At 35.0% G+C, this 22,190-nt stretch overlaps 1 protein-coding gene across 2 annotated transcripts in view; it reads right to left on the minus strand.

The window, feature by feature from the left end:
• The window catches only part of PLCB1 (phospholipase C, beta 1 (phosphoinositide-specific)), a 591,356-nt gene that overhangs the window by 366,355 nt on the left and 202,811 nt on the right, over nt 1-22,190 (minus strand). The gene's annotated exons all lie outside the window — the stretch shown is intronic.

The raw sequence follows: 22,190 nt of genomic DNA on the forward strand, positions 1-22,190 counted from the left end.
TCTGCCTGTTCTGCTCCCCACTCTGTCTCTGGTGAAGCCTCTCACCACCCCTGCACCCCTGGCCTGTACCCCAGTTCTGTATAAATAAATATATAAATCTAAAAAAAATAGAATATTTATAGAACAACTTTTTTAAGATTTCTCTAGACTTAAAGACATTTTGCAGAAGAACAGGGAGAAATCCCCCTTACTCCATATCCAGTTTTTGCTGTTGTTAACATCTCACATTATCATGATACATTTGCTATACTCAAGAACCCAGACATACCACACACACACACACACACACACAGTTTTTAACTAAGGACCATAGTTTATTCATATTTCCTTAGTTTTAACCCATTGTTCTCTTTCTGTTCCAGGATCCTAATCAGGACACCAACAATACATTTTCTCACTATGTCTACTTGGAGCTTTCTATACTGTCAGGTTTTATTAGGATTCCCTTGGTCTTCTTGACCTTAACTATTTTGAGGAGTACTGCTTAGATAATTTATAAAATGTTTCTTAAATTGGGATTGTTTTAAGTATTTCTTAACACCTAAATGTAATTATCTGTTTGGGAAGACTGCAGGGTAGATTATCATATTCATGGCATCTTATAAGTTCTCATGTTATCAACATGACTCAACATTGATTTGCTAATCTTGATCACTTAGCTGAGGGTGTATCTGTCCAGTTTCTCCAATTTAAAGTTAGTCTTTCTCCTCTTTTCCATACAGTTGTCTCTGGAAGTCATTATGCCAAGCTCATGCTTAAAGGTTAGAGTTGCATTCCACCTTATAGAGTGGACTTTGGCTACATAAATTACTTGGGATGCTGCTGTACTGGAGGTTTGTCTATTCTCTCTCATTTTTAAAATATATCCAAACATTTCATTATATAGGTATACATTCATGGATATTTATTTTCTACTCTGGGTTATAGTCCAATATTACATTATTTATTTTGTTGGTGAAATGGTTCCAATATGCCACTTGGGGTTCTTTCTGTTGGCTCCTTTGCTCCTTTGGTATACCTTCATGAATGTGAGCTTTTATTTATTTATTTTTTTAGTATAAGTTTCCTTTTGGGAACTACACAATGGTCCATACTCAACTTTTAAATTTTCTGCTACAGTTCTAGACACTCCATTTCCCCCAAGGACAGCTAGTTTCTTCTATTAGAAAAGGGTATTTGAAAGTAAGATCTAGACACTGGGTATGCATATTAACTTTTGTTCTAAGATCCTTTAATGAACAGAGTTTGAGAACATCTATCCTAATAGTATGTGCAAATATATATGTGTGTGTGTATGTATATATATACATATATATATAAATATGGATTTGTGTTGATGTCTCATTCTAGTATCACATGATTCAGCTTAGCTTTCACACATTAATTATATGAAACAATTAAACATCAGGAGATTGTGAACTGAAAATTTAAAAATAAATTTTCCTTATAGATAGAAAATGATCAGAAATAGGATCCTGATTCTTTTCTTGGCCACCAACCTAATTTTTTTTTCCACTCTGAAACATCACATGATTTATCCTAAGTACCCTCTATGAAATACCATAGTCCAACAAGTCATCAAAAGAAATCTAATAAATAGATTTATTAAACAAGGGACAGTGCAGCTAAGTTAACACCTCAAAAATAAACATTGCATTTCGTCTTTTTTTTTGTAGAATTTATTGTGAAGCTCATACAACTGAATCTGAGCAGACTTGCTGTTTGTATTGTATCAATTTTCTAGTGATTCTTCAGTGAGTTTCCTTTCTGAAAAGGCTCTCTACCTGACAGGGCCAGGCTCCTGGGTAGATGGAATGACCTTTCGCTGTATTGGAATAATGGAAGTCAAACGTCAACCCATATGGCTCAGAAAAATAAATAGGCACTGGTCCATTAACAAGGAGATAAGATGTATTGCTTCACTTGCTTTTTGTTACTTCTCAATACATATAACTTATTGCGTTAAAACACTTAATCTAAAGTGATTTTCTCCTGAATGCACGCACCCTACTTTATGACAGCGGCTATTATTTAAAATGTTACCTGCCTTGCCCCTTCCATGTTTGTTCAAGATTAGATTTATACATTGATGCTCATAAATTGACTGAACTATGTGTCCATTTGCAGGCATCTGAGTTTACTAAAGAAAAAGAACCTTTTACCATCCTGGTCCTCCCTGGTTCAAAGCTGCATATTTTGGTGATATAGTTTCTGCAATTAAACTCCATCACATCTTTTCCTTTTAAAACCAAATCAATAGAACAGATAAGAATGAACAAGGAGAATCTATAATTCATGCTACAGTGTAGCAGTGACTGATAGCAGTGACTAGTTTGACCTATCCAATTCTCTCTCACAATTACAGGCAGTGATGTGTTAGCAAATGTTCACAAGCATCTCAAACCAGCATCTCAAACCACCCCCCCAACAACAACAAAAACAAACAAACAAACAACAACAACAACAAAAAAAAACAAAGTCATTGTAAGTAGAGTTTACCATTTTTAGTGATGCAAATACTTCCAGCGTCAATTTCAAGCTACCAAAATGATGTCAATGAGCACAGACTTGGGCAGGGATATGTAATATGATCAGAAAGCATTTCTAACATTCAGATATAAAAGTTACAGTTAACTTTCAGAAAACAGATAACAATAATAAAAATAACCAGGAAGTGATGGGCTTTACTGTTCTCCTATTTTCCCCCAAAATGTGCTTACCTTGAAATTTATTTTATTTTATAGCTATTTTTAACAATTATCTCTGCAAGCTGATACAAGCCAACTCAAAATATATGGTCACTTACAAAGAAGGTTTTGGCTACTAGATTGTTTCGATTTCATGTGTTTTGACTTTAATGAAGAAAAATCAATTCTGGGAAGGAATGTGTAGATAAACTGATTGCAAAAGTGTCCCAAATGTTTCAGCATTCCTATATCCACACCATTGGGCAATTCTTCAATCAAGAGGTAGTCTGCTTCCCTATCCTCAAATCTCAGCTGACCTTCAGCCTAGTTTTTTAGTGCTACAGACTATGGCATAACTGATGGTAGCTGTTGGAGTCCAAGCCTCAAAAGACTTGTACAGTCATGGTGGTTCTTGCTTTCCCACTATCACCATGAGAATACATTCTGGCTAGTCTGCTCTCACACCCTGGCCTCCACCATGACTCACACCCAAGCTAGATGGTATTTGAGGGAGTAATATGCACAACACACATAGAAGGTTAGAGGCAGCCCAGATCAACCCACAGCTGACTTCAAACACATAAGTGAACTTAATTAAACCAGAGCCACTGAGCTGGTCTTCAGATCCAGTAGGAGTTACAAATGTTTAATTGTTTTATGACACTGAATTAGGGGAGGGGGTTACTTAGAACTTGAGAGTCAGTCTTATTTCTACTGAGAATTAAGCATAAAAGGATAACCATCTGAACATTTACTGGAAGCATGTAGAGGATTCCAGAAAATATCTTCAGAGGAAAATTCAGCTAGCAGATAGGAATTATATGTTGAGAGAAAAATACTGCTCTTTATGCTAATTTGGAAACTTGCAACTTCAAGGACTGTTGCTTAGTGTATTCTTTAGGTTCCAAGTTCATCATAAACAGCAAGAAATTTTCCAATTTTTATGTTAGAGTCATATTTCTAAAATATTTTTAGCATGCTCCATGAATTCAGTGTTGAATATACCTTCTGAGGAATGCAGTTTTGCTTTGAAAATATACCATTGTTAATACTACTATTTCTGTAGAAGGATAGTTAAAAGGATCTTCATATTTAGAATCTATAAATCACAAAATTATGTCCTAGTCACAAAGTCATATTGCTACAAAATATGGAATTGAATACCTTACTATCTCAAAATGTTCCCTGTCCCTCATCAGTAAAAATGATATAATGGTCCAGAATATATTTCCTCTGTTCTATTGGACCACAATATACATATTAAATTGTATGACTCATATGATGTTATTCACATAATACACATTTTCCTATCCTGCAGAGTTATTAAAAGGAGAATGAGATAAGTGATAAGCATTTTAATCTATCACAAGGAAAATTAGATGACCTAAATTTTGAAATAAACATTTTACAAATAAACAAGTGGTAATACATCAGAACAAAAAGCTTTTGTGTAGTTTACTAAACTATCAAAATGAAAAATCAACCTACAGAATGGGAGAAAATGTCTACAAATCATCTATTCATAAGAGATTAATATCCAATATATATATATATATATATATATATATTAAAGATTTATTTATTTATTTGAAAGAACTTGGGATACAGGCCAGAGATGCGGTGGGTGAGAGGATTCACCAGAGACAGAGTGGGGAGCAGAACAGGCAGATCAACGAAGTACACTGCTGAGGGGAGCAGCGGGCGGGTCAGGAGAGGTCTGCCGCGCCATGTGGTCACCTCCGGGGCAGGCGGGAATTGAACTCATGCGGAAGTGGTTTAAGCTTCTTTGTGCAGTGCTTTAATCCGCTGCGCCACCAGGGAGGGCCCCAAAATATATTTTTAAAAATTCACTCACTCACTCATAACTCAATAGCAAGACAAAGAACAACACACAAGCCAATAACAAATGAGCAGAAGCAAACAGACATTTTTCAAAAAAAGGCAAATGACTGAAAGGGTCTGACATGTCCAATGTCACTAATCATCAGGGAAATGCAAAACAAAACCACAATGAAACATCCCTTCACACCTATCAGAAAGGCTATTATCAAAAGAACAGGAGCTAACAAGTGTTAGCAAGAATCTGTCTGTAGTTGGCGGAGGTGGGGGCGCGAGGGTTGTAAGAGAAATCTTGTGCACCGTCGGTGGCAAAGCAAGTTGACTTAATTCAAAGTCTAGGGTGGATTCTAAACACAAAGGAAATTATAGGCAACTTAGGGTTCTCAATTACCATATAGCAAAAAAACAATACATCTTTCCAATAGAGAGGGGCTTGGTATTTCAAAATAAGACATAAGATTAGCTACTAGAGTTTCAGTGCCAGATAGATAGATAGACAGACAGACAGACAGACAGACAGACAGAGATATAAATGTATAAATGTCCATAGGCACACTTATTGTAAGTGTTAAATAAAATCAAGCTTTGAGAAACACTCTACATTGGTCCTGGAGTTGGGAATATCTCTCTGTGTATGCACTACTTGTCTTGTCTCAAAATCTATGAGACAACAATTGAAATTATCAATTCCAATTCAGCCTTCATTGTAAGCTGTGCCCATCTTCCTCCACTGCTACCATTCCAGTTGCAACCCACTAGACAAAACTAAAATATCATTATACCAGAACACTTCCTTTGCACTCCAATTGTATTATGTACCATATGTGACTTTGTGTTATAGACATCCCCATGCTTCGTATATATGTTAGGAATCAGGACAAGCGTTGGTGGTATAGTGGTGACCGTAGCTGCCTTCCAGGAATCAGGACAGTTAGGGCTTTGTTTTATTTCTCTTTTAACATCTTTGAAAAACAAGCACAGGGGCTTTAATGGAGGATGCTCAATGTTTCACTGAATTAAATAGTTTTAATTCACAAAACATTTAAAATCTAATAAAATAATTAATCAATATTCACCACTGATTAATTTTTGCCCAGTCACAAAGGGTAGGGAATTTTACCAAATCACCAAAGTACATAAACTAGAGTTCAAAAATGAGGGGAAAAAAGTTATAAGATTTAGGAATGAGAAGATACCACTATCACTTGTTATACAGTATATGGTTCTGTGTCTGTATGAATGAAGAACACCAACTTAAAAAATATATAAAAAGATTCAGTGAAAATACAGATTTAGTGAAGTTCCTAGAGGCTGCAGCATATTATACCAAATTTTATGATATAGAAAAAAGTAATTTTAGTTTGCTTAATAGAAGACAAAATTATAAGGATCTTAATTAGAACAGTAGCAAATGATGGGATATATAGGGAAAACTTAATTTTGAATAAGTAAAATCTATATGATGGAGACATTAAAACATCTAAAAGACTTTAAATACACACACACATATATACATGAGATGGTATGAATAAAAGCATACTATATTTGAATACTGACACTCAGTATGATAGTCACAAACTGTTACTTTACTAATCTAAACATTTAAAGTAATACCAATAAAACATCAACAGGTTTTTAGTATTATAATACAAACTAGTTTTGAAATTCATATGAAAATAAACATAAATGTAAGTAAACTATAACAAAATAGAACTATCCCTACTAAGTAATATGTTGTAAAGCTGTAAAAATTTAAAAGTCCTTATTACTAGTGTAAAATATATAGAAAATGGCTAATAGCAACAGAGGGAAGAATGGAACTGTATAAAGACTTCAGTATGTAATCAAGATAACAAATCAAATCAGTAAAGAAAAAATCAAGACTATTCCATAATTAATGTTGGACAACTGGGTTGCCACCTAGAGTCAAATAAATTGATACTGTGATTGACATCGTTAATCCTTTAATGTTTGCTGCTTCTCTCTTCCCTGAGGATATTGGAGACTATATTTCCCAAGTCCTGTACCACTGAGCAGGGCTGTGTCATTAGACAGAGGCAATGAGATCTGAGCAGAAAGAATATGTGTCACTTCTGGGCTAATGCACTAAAAAGTCCCTCTAGAGTTTCCAGATGCCTCTCTTCTCCTGCCATGGCAAATTCCAAGGTCTCTTGTTGCGTTGGCAGAGTCCATACAGAAACAGCCTAAGTTGCTGAAGGTAGATTGGAATGTTTCTTAGAACTTCAACAGATTGAGTGAGAGATAAACTCTTAAAAAGTCATTCTAGTGATATTGAGAAGCTGTTATGCTTGATATCACAAAATGATCTTTATCATTTTAGAATGTATAGATACTCTAAATATTGACAATTTAAAGAGAAAAGGATTAATAAATCTGATGGAAACAAACTGAAAAAAAATTCCACAGCATCAAACTGAAGTAAATAGCTAGAGGTAACACTTGACAGGCAGTTCTCAATATATCAAAATATTGTAGAAAGCAATAAGAAAATGCACAACAAATCATTGGAAAACGGGTAAAGGGTATGATTAGAAACAAATACACTGCAGAGCAGAAATGTTCCTTTCTACTCAGAATTGAAAAAATACAAATTTAAATAAGAAAGAGCTACCAAATTTTCATGTCACATTTATACAAATCAAGAATGGTCAATGAAACACCATGTTGTTGAGATTATGAACAAACAGGTCATTCTGAATGCTGTTGAAGCAAATATAAATCAATACAACCTGTGTCTGCTAATACATTTCATAATAAGAAATGCACAAGCATGGATACAAGAATTTCAGTCATAGGCAGTCCAAATCTACCCACAGTTTGTCCAAGACATATCTAATAAAAATAAATTGAAGCACTGTTTGGCAAAACAACAAAACAGATTTAAAAAATACTGAGTAAGAGGCAACTCAAAAAAATAAATTTTGGTGCATCTATAAAGTTCTTTATGGTCCCTTAAAAATGGGGTAGACACAAAATGATGGAAAAATAAACTATTATTTTTTTTTAAATGGGGAAGATATATGTGTACTAATATGGTATAATGCCTGGTACACATTGATACATTTAAATAGCATGCATGCCAAGTTTTTGCGTAGTTAAAATGGGTTATTGCATGCATAGGATTTCAGAGAAATTAAAAAAGGACGAGGAATTATTGCCTCTGAGAAGGGACCAAGAAAAAAGAGGGTGAAAGGGTAAGGTACACTTTTTAATATATGACACTATTAGGATTTATTTTTTAGTAGATGCATGTATTACTTTTTTTAAAAAAAAATATTTAAATACCTTAGGAAAGCCAATTCCACAGCTACCCAAGTGGCTAGGATCACTTGAATTTTCTTGTCCCTAAGGTCATAAATGGCAACAGTAGTTATGTTCCTGAAAATCACTGTCAAGAAAAATTCTGGTACTAAGAGGAGTAAAGTCAGACTGTAGACAGTTGCTATGCCTGACATTCATTTAAAAGAAAACTTACTCAACTTGGAACACCTTTCTAACAGAAAGTGAAACTGACAATTCTCACCTTCCTTACATAAAAATCTACCCAGAAAATGTGACAGTTTCACCCACATAATGTATCTGGTTTTTCCCTTCCTCATGCTACCATGAGCAATGGAGAATGCATGCAAACGTCTGACATTACATGATATTTCTATGCCATAAAATTGGTTGATTTTAAAAAGCATAGAGCAAAGGCAGCATTAATCTGTTCCCACAAATTTTACAGTAAAGGGCCTATCAACATGAATAATATACAAGAGTTATTTTTACGTAAAATATGCTCAGAAATTATAGAATGAACAGTTCAGTAACTTCTAAAAGTCAAATTTATACAACAGAATTATCACAAGGGTGTTTTTTTTTTTAATTTTTGCAAAAGAAATATGGAAAGGAAAAAGGCAGATGAGTAGGAATGGAGTGAAAGGGATATACATGGAAATGAGCCTTCCCTGAGTTCTTACTTAATTTTTGAATTTTGAACCACTGATATATTTTAAAATCTCAAAGTGAAAAACTAATAAAGGGTGATGAATAGTAATCTCTAAAATTGAATGCAACTACAAATGAATCTGTACTGTAAATTAATAAAATAACTCCACAGAAAAATGTATGTTGGAAACTATATTCTTAGAAATGTTATAAGAAGTAAATAGAACTGCAAAAATAATTTTTAATTTTCTCTACTAGATCTGTTATTAGCAGCACTAATATTTTTTATGCTGGAATTATTTTGTGTAGATGGAAAAATTTTGTGTAGATGTGAATAAACATTAATGCTGTGAGGAACAGAATTACTATTATGAGAAAAACCATAGGTGGAAGGAATAAAAATGACAACCATATAATACTGGATTAAATCAGATTTAATTGGACAGGTATTCTTATTGCTAGTACTATTGTTTTAGGAAACAGCGAAGAAAAATGAAAGCAAGAATTTGCTTCAGAGTTAGTGGTAATAGAAAAAATAAAGTGGAAATTGTGTAACTGGTCAATAATAAATGGTCGAGTCAACACAGCTTCAAGTCAACTATCATTCAGCCAAAAAAAAATGATCAATAGAAAAATATTCAGCATCATGGTCATGAATATGATGTCATGTTCAAGGTAAGAACGTTAAGACAATATGTATGCAAATACATAATGAACAGTGTGAGCTTTTGGTAGATGACACCTGACTGGGTTTCCATTTTGTTTATTTGGTATTTTTCAAATTTTAACACAATTTATTTATTTATTTGCAGTAGCTTCATATATAGCTGAAATTAAAGATAGCATACCATTCTATCATTCTCCCTTCTTGTTCTTAAATTGTCCTTTATGCAACTGTCATTTTTGGAGACTGAGCCTTTATTAAGGCAGTATTTCAAAACTAGCTCCTAAAATAAATAGTTTTCTCTTCTCACACAGTCAAAAGAATTTATTTAGACAATGTGTAATTTTACTGTTCCAACATAGTGCTAGAAATAATAATGCGTGAAATGTTTGCCACATGCAACTTACACCAACTAATGCTATTAAAGCAATATGTTTTGTAGGATTAAAGGAAAATTTTTGAAACAGCTCAGATTCTCCACAGCCTGAATTTCTGCCCTTGAGTTAAAAATGACACACCTTATTAATTGCAGCAAGGATAGCAGCAACACATCAAATAATGTTACTGAATTTCCTGTTCCTCTGTCTCTGTAAGTCTATGTTTTAGATGCATGATTTATAGTATGACGTCTTGTTGCCAGAGAAACTAGCTCAACTTACAAAGGCAAAGCATGGGTTAGCTCAATATAATATTTTTCTTTTGTAACTTCATAGTTTCTCAATTCATAATCTTGAACAGCATGAATATTGGTAAATTAAAAGCACAGCACTTAAGGATGCAATTAAAAGGAGCTTGATGAAATTCTAGTTACTTGGAACATTTCTAAGAATTTACTTAAAGAACTTGGTATAATGTGACAAAGTTCATTTTTTTTGTATTTTAAAATTTTACTTTGTTTTTAAAAAACAGAAAAGTATAATAATCACATTTCAACACTTCAAATGTGCTACAGTATCCTTCAGAAGAAACACTTAACTTCAGAACTATCAGATGGAACCATGAGATTTTTAGCAACTAGCCATAAAATTAAATATCAAATCTAGTTTGCTATTATTTATACAATTTATTCTTTACCACACTCCCCCAAAATTGTATCGACTAGGAACTCATATGGTTGATAGAATTATCATGTAATTTTATTTTAGATAATCTAAGGGCAACTCCTTTTATTTTTCTAAGATTTATTTACATATTCATACAGAATTGGAATGTAAGCTAGAGGAGCAGGGGTGGTGAGAGGCTTCACCAGAGTCAGGGTAGAGAGTAGGACAGGCAGATCGAAGACGTACACTACTGAGGGGAGCTGCGGGAGGGTCAGCTCCGGGCCGGTATCGAACTCTCACTGAAGCTTTTGCACCAGCTTGCAATGCTACATCCTAACCTGTTGTGCCACCTGGGAGGGCCCTTATTTTTTTTTACATCATTCTTCACTTTGTACATTTCTCCATCTCAGTTGAAATCTCCGTGGAATTCCCATTACCAATTTTCCCATGTGCCATCACCATAGCCTTGTGTGGTATTCTACATTATTATGTATATGTGTCAGACAGAACTAATTGGAGGTCTGAATTTTATTTTGATTTGCATCTGGCATCGATATTTGTAAGTAAAATTATGTAGATAATTCCTTCTAGGTAATATTTGATCTTCAAAAACATCTCATGAATAACCAGCAATTTAGAAACATGTTTCCATAGTCTCTCAATGTATGTAAGTCTCACTCCTATTTTAGACAAGAATTACCTATAGCAAAAAATGATAGTCAATAGTTAAATTTCCTAATCATTTTTACATGTCCTAACCCATGAAACTTTTTAAACACTTATTTCACACTAAGGCTTTGTAAGGATGAAAGCAAATGAAATTCATATACAGGTATATAATGACATTAAATTTCAACTAAAGATAGTACAGTGAAATTTAACTTCTAATTAACATTCATAAAGAGAAATGACATATTTGGTCATTTTTTAAGCAGTTTTTTTTTTTTTTTGTTAAAGATTTATTTATTTATTTATACAGAACTGGGGTACAGGCCAGAGATGCGGAGGGTGAGAGGACCCACCAGAGACAGAGTAGGGAGCAGAGCAGGCAGATCAAGGAGGTACACTGCTGAGGGGAGTAGTGGGTGGGTCAGGAGAGGTCTGCCTCGCCATGTGGATCTCCTCCAGGGCAGGCGGGGATCCAACTCATGCAGAAGTGGCTTAAGCTTCTTAGTGCTGTGTTTTAACCCGCAGCGCCACCAGGGAGGGCCCCTTTAAGCAGATTTTTAACCTGATACTACAAATCTTGAAATTCCCTATAAGGAAATGCATAATATAAACATTTAAACATTACCTTAGTAGTAATTCTGAAATAAGGACATAAAGAAGACTACTTTTTTATTGTTTAAAAAAATCCCTCAAAGTGAATTCTTTGCAAATAAAGGAAGAAGACTCCATGAAGGTAGATAGTAAATATGAGTATCTAAAGGAAAATACTGAGTGCACAGCTGTAAAGAAATTCCAAATTGTCAAATAATGATCCTGACTTCAAAGCTTTCAAAAATTGGCACTAATGATCATTATTTTTAAGGATAACTCATAGACTCCCAATTATGAAACATACCACCACACTGGCAGGGAGTCCCCTCTGCCTGAATTTACAGAGTAAAATCATCACTTTAGGGCACTGAAATCAATTCATGTGAACAGGGAGTCATTAAAGTTCTCTCTCACACACACACACACCTTATAAGGGAGCCAGCAAGACACTAAGGACTTAAAAATTGTTGCTTCCAGCAAAGTGCGGGTTAGGAGGGGGCCAAGAGCAGATGTTGTATGGTTATCTGTGCTCTGGTGGCAGGTGGTGTGGCAACAAGCATTTGAACAGATGAAGACCTGTATTCCTAAAACATATGCAGCATTGTACATCAAAGTTACTGCACTAAAAATAAAGGGACTTTTTAAAAATGAAAGTTCTATTGGGAAAAATAAGTATATTGCTTCCTAGTATCTTCAACTCACTTTTAAGTAACCTTAATTCAAGCTCTATATTGATGCCAGTGGCTTCCAAGAATCCAAGTTTATCAATTTTACACTATCGGATGCAAAGACATAGGAAACTGATTTCCACAAAATGACCAATAGACACATAGTAAAATGTCAAGAAGCATCTCGATGATGAAGCACCAAAAGGCAAAATAAATGAATTGGTGTACAAGACAGAAAAGCAGGTGTTCTGACCTGCTAGACTGACAGCCTGGTTCACAATTACACATCAACAACTGCTGATTACTTAGTCACTTCAATTCCTAGAATCACCACAGACTTGAAGTTTAGTATCATTAGAAAACCTTATTTCTGCCATAAGATATCAACTAGTACGTATTTTACTAGATAGTTTCTAGTAAAGTTTACTCAACTTTCAATGGCTACTTTTTACATAATCAATGCTATTTTCCTCAGGTATAAATTTCAGATTTATGAGTGTTAATGTTAGCTGTTCAGAACAGGAAAAAAATTAGTGAAAATGTTACTTTATTTCTGAAAATACTTACTGTGTGTCTCATGTCACACCCCAGAGTTTGGAAAGTAAGATTTCATGCTTTTGTAGTAAATAGCAGGAACTTGGGAATGTTCAACCATTTCCCATTTGAAGATTTCAAAAATGAATTTCCAGTATATATTTTTTAAGTTCTTTCCATTCTACCAAACAGATTCACAAACTTGTATAGTTAAATTACACATAATGACTAGTAAAGCCATTCTTAGTTAAATCAATTAATTCTCACAAACTCCATGGTATATAGAAATATTGTTTTCAGTTCTCAGACTTTTTCTTCTGTTACATCATGTGTTAAATTATATTCCAGTATTTTCCCTGTTCAATATACGTCAAATTATTTTCAAACCTAATCTCAACAAGAACTCAATTCAAGTGATATACATGCTTAATTATCTATCACTGAGTTCTGAGAATAAACCAAAATAACCCAAGGCAGGGAGGAAGTGAAGAGCAGTTAAGAATAAGTTCCTAAAATGTACCCAACATTATCACTTGTGTGCTTACCAATATTCATCCAAATCATCAGACAATACAGCAAGTATCACTACTAACTACTACAGAGAAATGAAAAAGACTCCATGAAATACTTCAGTTATGATGTACAGTGGGATTAAAATCTGGCTCTCTCTGAATCTAACCTTTGTTCTTCTATTTCAAAGGTGCTTCAGATGTTTGGCTCAGTTGTTTCACAGTGTAGATATGAACCAAAACGCTCTTCTCTGGATAAATTGCTCTAACATCATTTTGTTTATGGGGAAAATCTACTTAACTGTTTGCAAATTTAGAGTTTCTTAATGAACTATAAATCTCATACACTGGATTGCAGTGATGGTGTCTAGAGGTTGGTTTTGATTGGAAAGATGTATCTGCTCATGTTAATTTTTCTACAGTTAATATATAAAAGTAGATTTCAGAAGTATGTTTAAATTATCAGAGCTACAAAAGTATATTTTTCCTAGCGTGAAAAGTTCCATAGTCATGGACAGAATTCTGCTTAAATAAGTAATTTATGCAACTCTAACTTGCTTTTGCTTGTTACATCACATGAGCATTGATTATATATTTTATTTACTCAATTAAATCTCCTGGTACATGCAATCTATTCAACATATGTAAAGGGAGTGAGAATTGTGTTAAGTTTTATGTATATTTATCATTGATTCATTACAGCTACTAGGCAAAAGATATATTAAGATAATTTATACAATTCAGATATGGAAACTAAGCCTCAAAGGTGTAGAATAACTTGGTTTATATAACTAGTAATTGACTTTGAGCCTTGGCCATCTGGCTTAAGAGTTTCAACTACACATTCATATTTCCTCTGACAATCATTTTGATTATCACGAAAAAAATATCCACTGGTCAATTGTCAAATAATGCTTGTAAATGGAGTGAGGAAATGCAGATATAGGCAGAACTGTGTCTCCTCAATATTCATGTTGAAGTCCTAACCTCCTTCAGTGTGACTATAGTAGGGCACATGATCATTTAAAGAGGTAATTAAGGTAAAATGAGGTCATTAGGATGACCCCTTAATCCAATGACTATTCCCCTTTTAAGATGAGGAAATGAAGACACAGACAGACACAATAAGTGGACCATGTGAAGACAAAGGGAAAGACTGCCATCAGCCAAAGAGAGTGGTTTCAGAAGTTAATGCCTTGATGTCAGACCTCTAGTATCTAGAAATATGAGAAAATCTATCTTTATTGTTTAATCCACTCAGTCTGTCGTGCCTTATTTCAACACACTGAAGAACTAAGAGGTGTTTTCAAAAGACATGCCATCCATGTAAGCTGGTACCCTTTTTACCTAGAGTAATGGATGGAACATACACTCTCTAGGAAGCTTTAATTAAAAATGATGCATAAGTCCCACACCAGATACTCTGATTAAGGTGATCAGGGTGAGGGCTGTCTATCCAGATTTTAAAAGCTCCCCAACTGCTTCTTATATCACTATATTAGAAAGCAAGTTTGAAACCCTTGGCTTAAAGAGTTGATCAGTATGTGTAATTAATTTAAGAACCTAATATCAGATATATCCACAAGATGGCGTATTATTGCACTGAAAGAATTAAAATGAGAAATAGTTCCAAAACACAATTTTGTGTCATTGCATGTAGAACAAATTGGACTTGGTTGAAATAACACCAGATAGAAGTAATGATAAAACAAATCCCATCTTTAGAAAAGACCAGTGGTTTACTGCACTCAGGTTACTAATCTTCTCTCTTCACCAAGGGGCTCTATTCTGGTCCACAATGTAAATACTCTTTCACTTACCATTACCCCTTGTCATAAATGTGACCTCCTCTTTTGATCCCTAAAATCCTTTAAGGACCTTTTGAACTTTTTGATAATAGAGCCAAAATAGATGCTTATTATTATAAAAAACAAAAACAGACTTTTTATTCAGCCACATACATATCAGTTCACCATACCCTACAGATAGACCTGTATATATACTGAATAAGAAAAGCGTGGCTCAAATGCTCACATTAACTGTTGATAAGAGATACCCCAATCTCTTCTGGGGTTAGTTTGTAAACCAACATCCCAGGAAAAACTTCATTGATCTGTGATTGCCTTTTACAAAATTAAAGCTCCCAACCATTAGAGAATACATTCCATACTTTAATTGTGGTAGCTTTAAAAATCTTATCTTGTTCACTATGGCCATGAGAATGAAGTGCAAGTAGAAAGTGCAGAAGAGTTTTAGATGCAAAGATCGACCAAGGGAACCATTCGTTGCCCCCTCAACATCTGATATTTCTGCTACCAAATCTCTGACTAGTTAGTTATATAAAGGTTTTTGTTTCCAAGGAAACCACTGACATCTATGGAATTTAATGAACATAAAAAAGGAACTCTGCCATATAATTTACATCTGGAGATAAATGTGAATAGCTGTCAGAACCATTATACAGATCTTTCTGTGGATTTTTAGCTCTATTTTTCTCCATTTAGTAATGATGTAAATAAACACACACTGAGGAAAATAAAATGACCAACCCCCCCTCAAAAAAAAAAAAAACAACAAAAATCATTACATCATATCAGGTATAATACAAAATAGCTGGAACCAAGAATATGGTCCCAAGGGAGATCTCCTACTCAACTGAGTTCAAAAGAAAGAAAACTATTGTGTTGTGTAAAGGGTTTCTTCTTTCCTAAATCTCAAATGTGTACATCAAATTCTGTATCTGAAGCTTCACACAAGCTTTGTACAAAGTCAGAGAAAATAGCTTACAATCAGCAAAGGGGGACAATAATAAAGCACTCATTTCAACTCCAGGCCTCATGGATGATTCATTGAAGCCACTGTTGTGTAACATTCAAATAACAGCTCATTATGAAATTTATATATTGGCATCCTGATTCTATGATGAGCTATTTGAGATTCGACAATCCTTAAATAAATAGCCTGTTTTGAATATTAGCAGAAAATGTCAATGATATAAAAGGAAAAAGAAATGAAGTGACTATAAAATGGTATCTTCAGTAAAGTTAAAAATGTGCAAAAATAGAAGAAAAAAAAGATCAATAAGGAAATTCTTCTATTGACCAAATGCCCACTTCCTCCTTTCTGAAATACAGTTCAGGTGTTGGGACAAGCTTTCTTCTGATTAGTCCCCCTCCTCTCTTGACTCCTCTTTAACAATCGCTTACTTTTTACTATTGTGGTAAGATATACATAAAACAAAATTTACCATTTTAGTAAATTGCAAACATACAGTCAAATGACATGAAGTAAATTTAGAGTGGTGTGCTGTGTAGCCAATATCACCATTCATCTCCAAACTTTTTTACCACCTTAAACAAAATCGCTACCCATTAAACACCAATTTCCCATCCCCTAACTGCTCTTAGTCTCTGGAAATTGCCATTTTACTTAATGATTCTATGGATCGGACCTCTTTAAATACCTGATATGAGGACACATACAATATGCATCCTTTCATGTCTGACTTATTTTCATTGAGCATCATGTCTTTTGCAGCTCATATCAAAAATTTAAGGCTGAGTAATATGCCTTGGAATGTATACACCACATTTTCTTTACCTACCCCTCCATGATGGGCATTTGAATTGTCTCTGTTGTGTGACTGCTGGGTGTAAAACTGATGTGAATATTGGTATATAAGTTTTTGAGGGCCCTATTTTTTTATTTTTTGAGGATTATACCATTCTCAGTCTAAATGCTAGAGATCCCCAGACTCAGATACCAGAATTCTTCCTTTTATAACTACATACATTATAGGATTGCATTTGGCTTTGAGCTTTCAAATACTTAAAATTATATCAATAGCTCTCCTGAATCCAGATTTATATATCCAAATATGACATGATCACAGAGACACTAATAGGAATCTCAAACTTTTAGTATCCAAAAGCCAACATCTGAATTTCTCAGATTAAATGTGCTTCTTCCTTTCCATCCCGGGCATAGCAACTCAATTCTTCCATTTTCCCAGGTTAAAGTCAATTTTGTTGCAAGAACTAAGCATTACTCTTGAATCGTTTTTCTTGGATCTCACATTTATTGAATTAACAAACCCTGTGGTTCCGCCTTCACATCCTATTTTGAGTCTGACAACATTTTTCATCAGCTTTAACCTTTTGGTCCAAATCATCATTCACACAGCCCAGAATATTTACATCAGCCATTTAGTTGGGCTTCCTGCTTCCACTGTTTACCCTTAACCAGTGGCCAGTAGTGCTTATAAAAGCTGTCTGACCAGTCACTTCTTTCAGAAGAAAGGTCAAATTCACTATCATGGCCTGTGAAGTCTCAGTGGTCATGGCTATGTCTTTGACTTCACGATCCCTTCTGTCTTGCACAATTTTCACTAGTTCTTGCCTATTCATTTTTGTATGTTCCTACTTCAGGGCTTCTGTTCTTGCCTAGAGTGCTTACTGTTCTTTTAATTCACACCTCTATTCACATGACTACAATCTTATTCAGACAACTTACTCCAAGGCGATTCTGCAAAACCATCACACACAGTCTATGGTCTCCTGTCCTACTCTGCCTCACTGGAACTTATCTTCCCTCTGTTCCCCTATGCAGTGAGGTGCTGGAGGCTATTCCTCACAGGGCAAAGGGCTGTGATATCCTGAGGTCACTACTGCAAAGTTCTACCTTTAAACCTGCCAGGATGAGAATATTTACCCTCAGTAATCAGGACACATGATAAATCAGATACAAATTTCTCTCTCTCTCTCTCAATCCCATTAACCGGCATCACCAGTTCTCTGTTCTTACACAGAATATGGCATGAGAGCAGACCTGTCTTTTGTTGTGTTTTTGCTGTTTCCTCAGTCCCTGGAATATAAAGGCATCAGAGACAATGTAAAAGCTACCACTTTAACATAAAGACTAAGAAAACAATACCTGATCAATTTTTAAAATTTAATTTACTTGAATCTACTTTGTGTGGTTTTGGTGATGCTATATACCACTTAGAATTTAATCTTGACCTGAATATTCACAAGGGGTATTCAAAGTGATATCACACATCTGATATAAAATGCCCTCGACTGGCACATGGGTGATTTGGTGATGGGAAGACCACAGGGATTATTACACCTGTGATGGAAAAATGTACAAAATGATGTAAAGATAAACTATTATATATTTTTAAAAACGTCCTTGACAGACAAAATGAACTAGCTAATTGCCAGCAAAGGATGCAAAACTTTTTTTCTTTACACAAAGCACAGTGTGCAAGTAAAATTACAGAAATATTTTCAAATGACATCACTAAGAGCTGAATGTCATGGACTAAAAGCTGAGTCTGAGGCCAGGCAGTTGCTCCCTCTGGAGTCCAAATCAGTGCTTGAACCGATCTGGATAAGTCACATGCAAAGTCTGACAGTCACTCATTCTTTATTTTTCTTTTTGTTTGTAAAACACCTCTCCTTTGGTTAGAATGTGATCTGTTTTTAAAAAAACAAAACAAAACAAAACAAAACAAAACAAAAAAAGGCTCACTTGACTGAGGTAAGTTGTTTGACATCAGTTTCATAACCTGTACGATGAAGTGCCTTGACTTGTTTTACTTCCCACTTTAAATGTTGGAATCGAGGGGGACAGCACTTACACCCCTACAAATCTGTACCCCCAAACCCCACTTCATAGATGAAGATACAGAGGCATAGACAGAAAAGTATCAGCTTCCATTAGCTTGCTAATGACACAGCTGGCAGGCAAACCCAAGCCTCCACATTTTTAGCCCCACCTACTTTTCAATACACCTAAATGGTTTTTGTTTTTGTTTTTGTTTATTTATTTATTTTTTTGTTTATTTATTTATTTTTATTCTCTGCCATTGTATTGGCACATGAGCCACTATATTGATCCTCTGGGTCAGGCATCACTAATAGATCAAACACCACATTGACCAATGATCTTTTGGGTCAAAGTTCCTTCTAGAGAGTTAAGTATATATGGCATAGATTACATGTGTAAATGGTAAACCACTGTGCCCCACCCTTTACATGTAACTCACAAATGTGAGTTAAGGGGGAGGAAGAAGACAGCAAGAAGGGAAATAAAAATGAATTTCAGGCCCTCCCTGGTGGCACAGCCAGTTAAAGCACAGCACAAAGGAGCTTAAGCCACTTTCCTATGAGTTCCATCCCTACCTGCCCCCGAGGTGATCACATGGCTCGGCAGACCTCTCCTGACCCGCCAGCTGGTCTCCCCAGCAGTGTACTTCGTTGATCTGCCTGTTCTGCTCCCCACTCTGCCCCTGGTGAATCCTCTCACCCTCCACATCTCTGGCCTGTACCCCCCGTTCTGTACGAATAAATAAACCTTTAAAAAAAATGAATTTCAGATTTCAAAGGATAAAGTGCTTGTTTGTTTGCTTTAGTTTTTGCATTTGGATAAAAATCTCCCAATTTCTCACCAGTTAGAAACATGTATATTGAACAAAGGGTGCATATGGGAAATCAGATCTGGAACAGTATGCATTGTGTTGGAAGTCAACATTTAAAATTCATTAACAGGGCAACACATAGTGCTTTTCTATTTCCTTTGTTATTTTAAATCACAGCGGGCATGGAAAACAGATCATCTACGACCAGATCATGAATTTTTATGTAATGAGATGCTGTGAAAAAAAATAATAATAGGAGTACACGGATAAATATTTGTGGGGTGCCTGGGTATTTTGAAAAATATCAGCTTCACAAATGTTCTGGAAATCCCTGAAGAAATTCATCCACTCAATCTGCCTTCATGTCACTTTGCCTTTCTCTCCTACATTTCCTAGCTTCTCTCACTGTTTACCAGTATCTTTACTTTATAACCTTCTACTTAGTCCTCTTGCCTTCACTCTACCCACCTTGGTGATCACTTATGTGTGTTTTTTTTGGCTTGTGGGGTTTCTTCCTCCTTGCATGAGGTGGTATAAGGAAATCATTCTGGAATAGTCTAGAGGAAGCTAGTCTCTCTTTGGATACTGCCATGGAGCAATGCTGGCCACAAGAAGATCTCAAAGATGCAAAAGGGATCCCTTCCAGGCCCTTAGAAGACAGATTGGTGAGAAAAAGAGGCCCCTATTTCTTGGTGATATTTTTGAGCTGTTGTATGTGATTTCAACATAACCCAGTCCATCCAATGAAATTTTCAATATGCTCCAGTCATTTTTATGAATTATCCTTTTCTTTTCTCACTTTGGGTTGTAGCTTTTTATGCAATTTAAAGATTATTAAACTGATATTAATAGCAATTTCTTTCTTGCCTGTCAATATGCAAAACCCCTTTCAGCAAAACCCCTCCTCCAATCTTTTTTCTGTGTAACATAACCTTTTCCAAATTAAGCAAGTGATATAAAAATTGATTTTCTGCCAATCTGACTTGAAGATTTTAATAATAGTAAGTACAAAGGTAATGATGATCATGCCAACAATAGTGGTTAATATTTAGTGAGTGTTTTGTAGTAGTGATAACTTAGAGCAGGGCTCCAAATTTTGCTGCAAATTTGCCTTTCAAAACCCTAGTATCATATTTTTCAATGAGGCTCTTGTGGCACCAGAATCTCTGGGGTAGGGAAAAGCATTAGCATTTTAAAAAACTCTCCACTGATCCACAAGCACTTAAATTTGAGCATGCCTCTGTTAAATGTTTGCTATTGAAACAACCATTGACATTCTGTGGGGGTGGAGTGGGGAATGGGACCAAAAACGGGGGGGGGGGGGAGGGACAGGCACGGGACTATGGTGGTGGCAGAGAGGTGATTTGGTGATGGGAAACCCTGGGGATTACAATTGAGATGAAAAAAAAAATGTGCAAAATGATGTAAAAATAAACTTTTTAATAAAAAAAATAAAAAAAAATGTTTGCTATTGAACTATTTCATTTAATCCTTACAATAATAGAAAGTACTATCATTACCAACAACACCACCACCACCATCATCATCATCACCAATACCATTTCGTCAATGTGGAAGAAGTCTGAGTTTCAGGAAGGTCACACAGGTAATATGCATCAGAACCAGGCTTTGAAAACCTTAAAGTTGATTGATGTTCTTGGACACCAACAAGGAACAGGAAGGAGGAAAAAACCCAGCACATGTCTAGAGAAAGCAATCTTTGATGGACCAAACAGTAAAAACCAGTTTTCTGAGTGTCAAACTCTGTCCACAAGAGAAGTATTTTAGAATCCAGTGCAGTACAGACCCTCATTCTGCAACAATCAATAGACATTCAGTATACCACATCCATAAATGAAACATTTAACTGATAAGCAGGTTTTATACTGTAATAAAGGAGGCAGGTTCAAACTTGAAAGGAAATTCCCCATGTGGCAGAGAAACTGACTTTGACCCCTTTCCCGAACATCTGACACAAAGGGCTTCTGATGGAATGCAGGCATCTGTCTTTAGCCAATGTTGATAACTAAACTTTCAAATGAGGCCAATAAACTTGTATTGAAAGACAAATGTTTTGTAACTATGTTATCGATGTAATTCTTAGAACTACCAGGTTTATGAAAAATTTGGATTTTGGGAAAACTTCCATTTAGAACTGGGAGAAGAAAATATGCTTTCTTATACTTAAGACTGTAAACAATTTTGAATCAACACAGCCTTAATGATGATAAGTTTGAGACCACACTATTGAAAACCCATTATCTTACTGGGATGTGCATAATAATAAGATGTTTTCACATGAAAGAGTTTCAGAAACTTTCCTGAAACTGGCTTTTTTTTTTTTCAGTTTCCTGTAGATAATTTTAACCCTTTTAGTAATAAAACCAGGATTTGAGTATTTGCTTTATATGGCAGACCTCACCAGCACTACTGCCTTATAGTCTATGTGTAGAATAAAATTATTCTAGGTGATTATTTTCTTTCTATGGCTCTACAGCAACAGACACTTTTTGATGCCAAAGAAGACAATTTGACTTTTAAAGACTAAAAAGTTGCAAGCAGGTAGTCAAATAGAAAATCACTAGTTTACCACTTATGGAAAGAAGCAGAGTTC

Source organism: Condylura cristata, unplaced genomic scaffold (genome assembly GCF_000260355.1).
Source record: "Condylura cristata isolate star-nosed mole 26May11 unplaced genomic scaffold, ConCri1.0 scaffold00022, whole genome shotgun sequence".
In the NCBI taxonomy this organism is placed as follows: domain Eukaryota; kingdom Metazoa; phylum Chordata; class Mammalia; order Eulipotyphla; family Talpidae; genus Condylura; species Condylura cristata.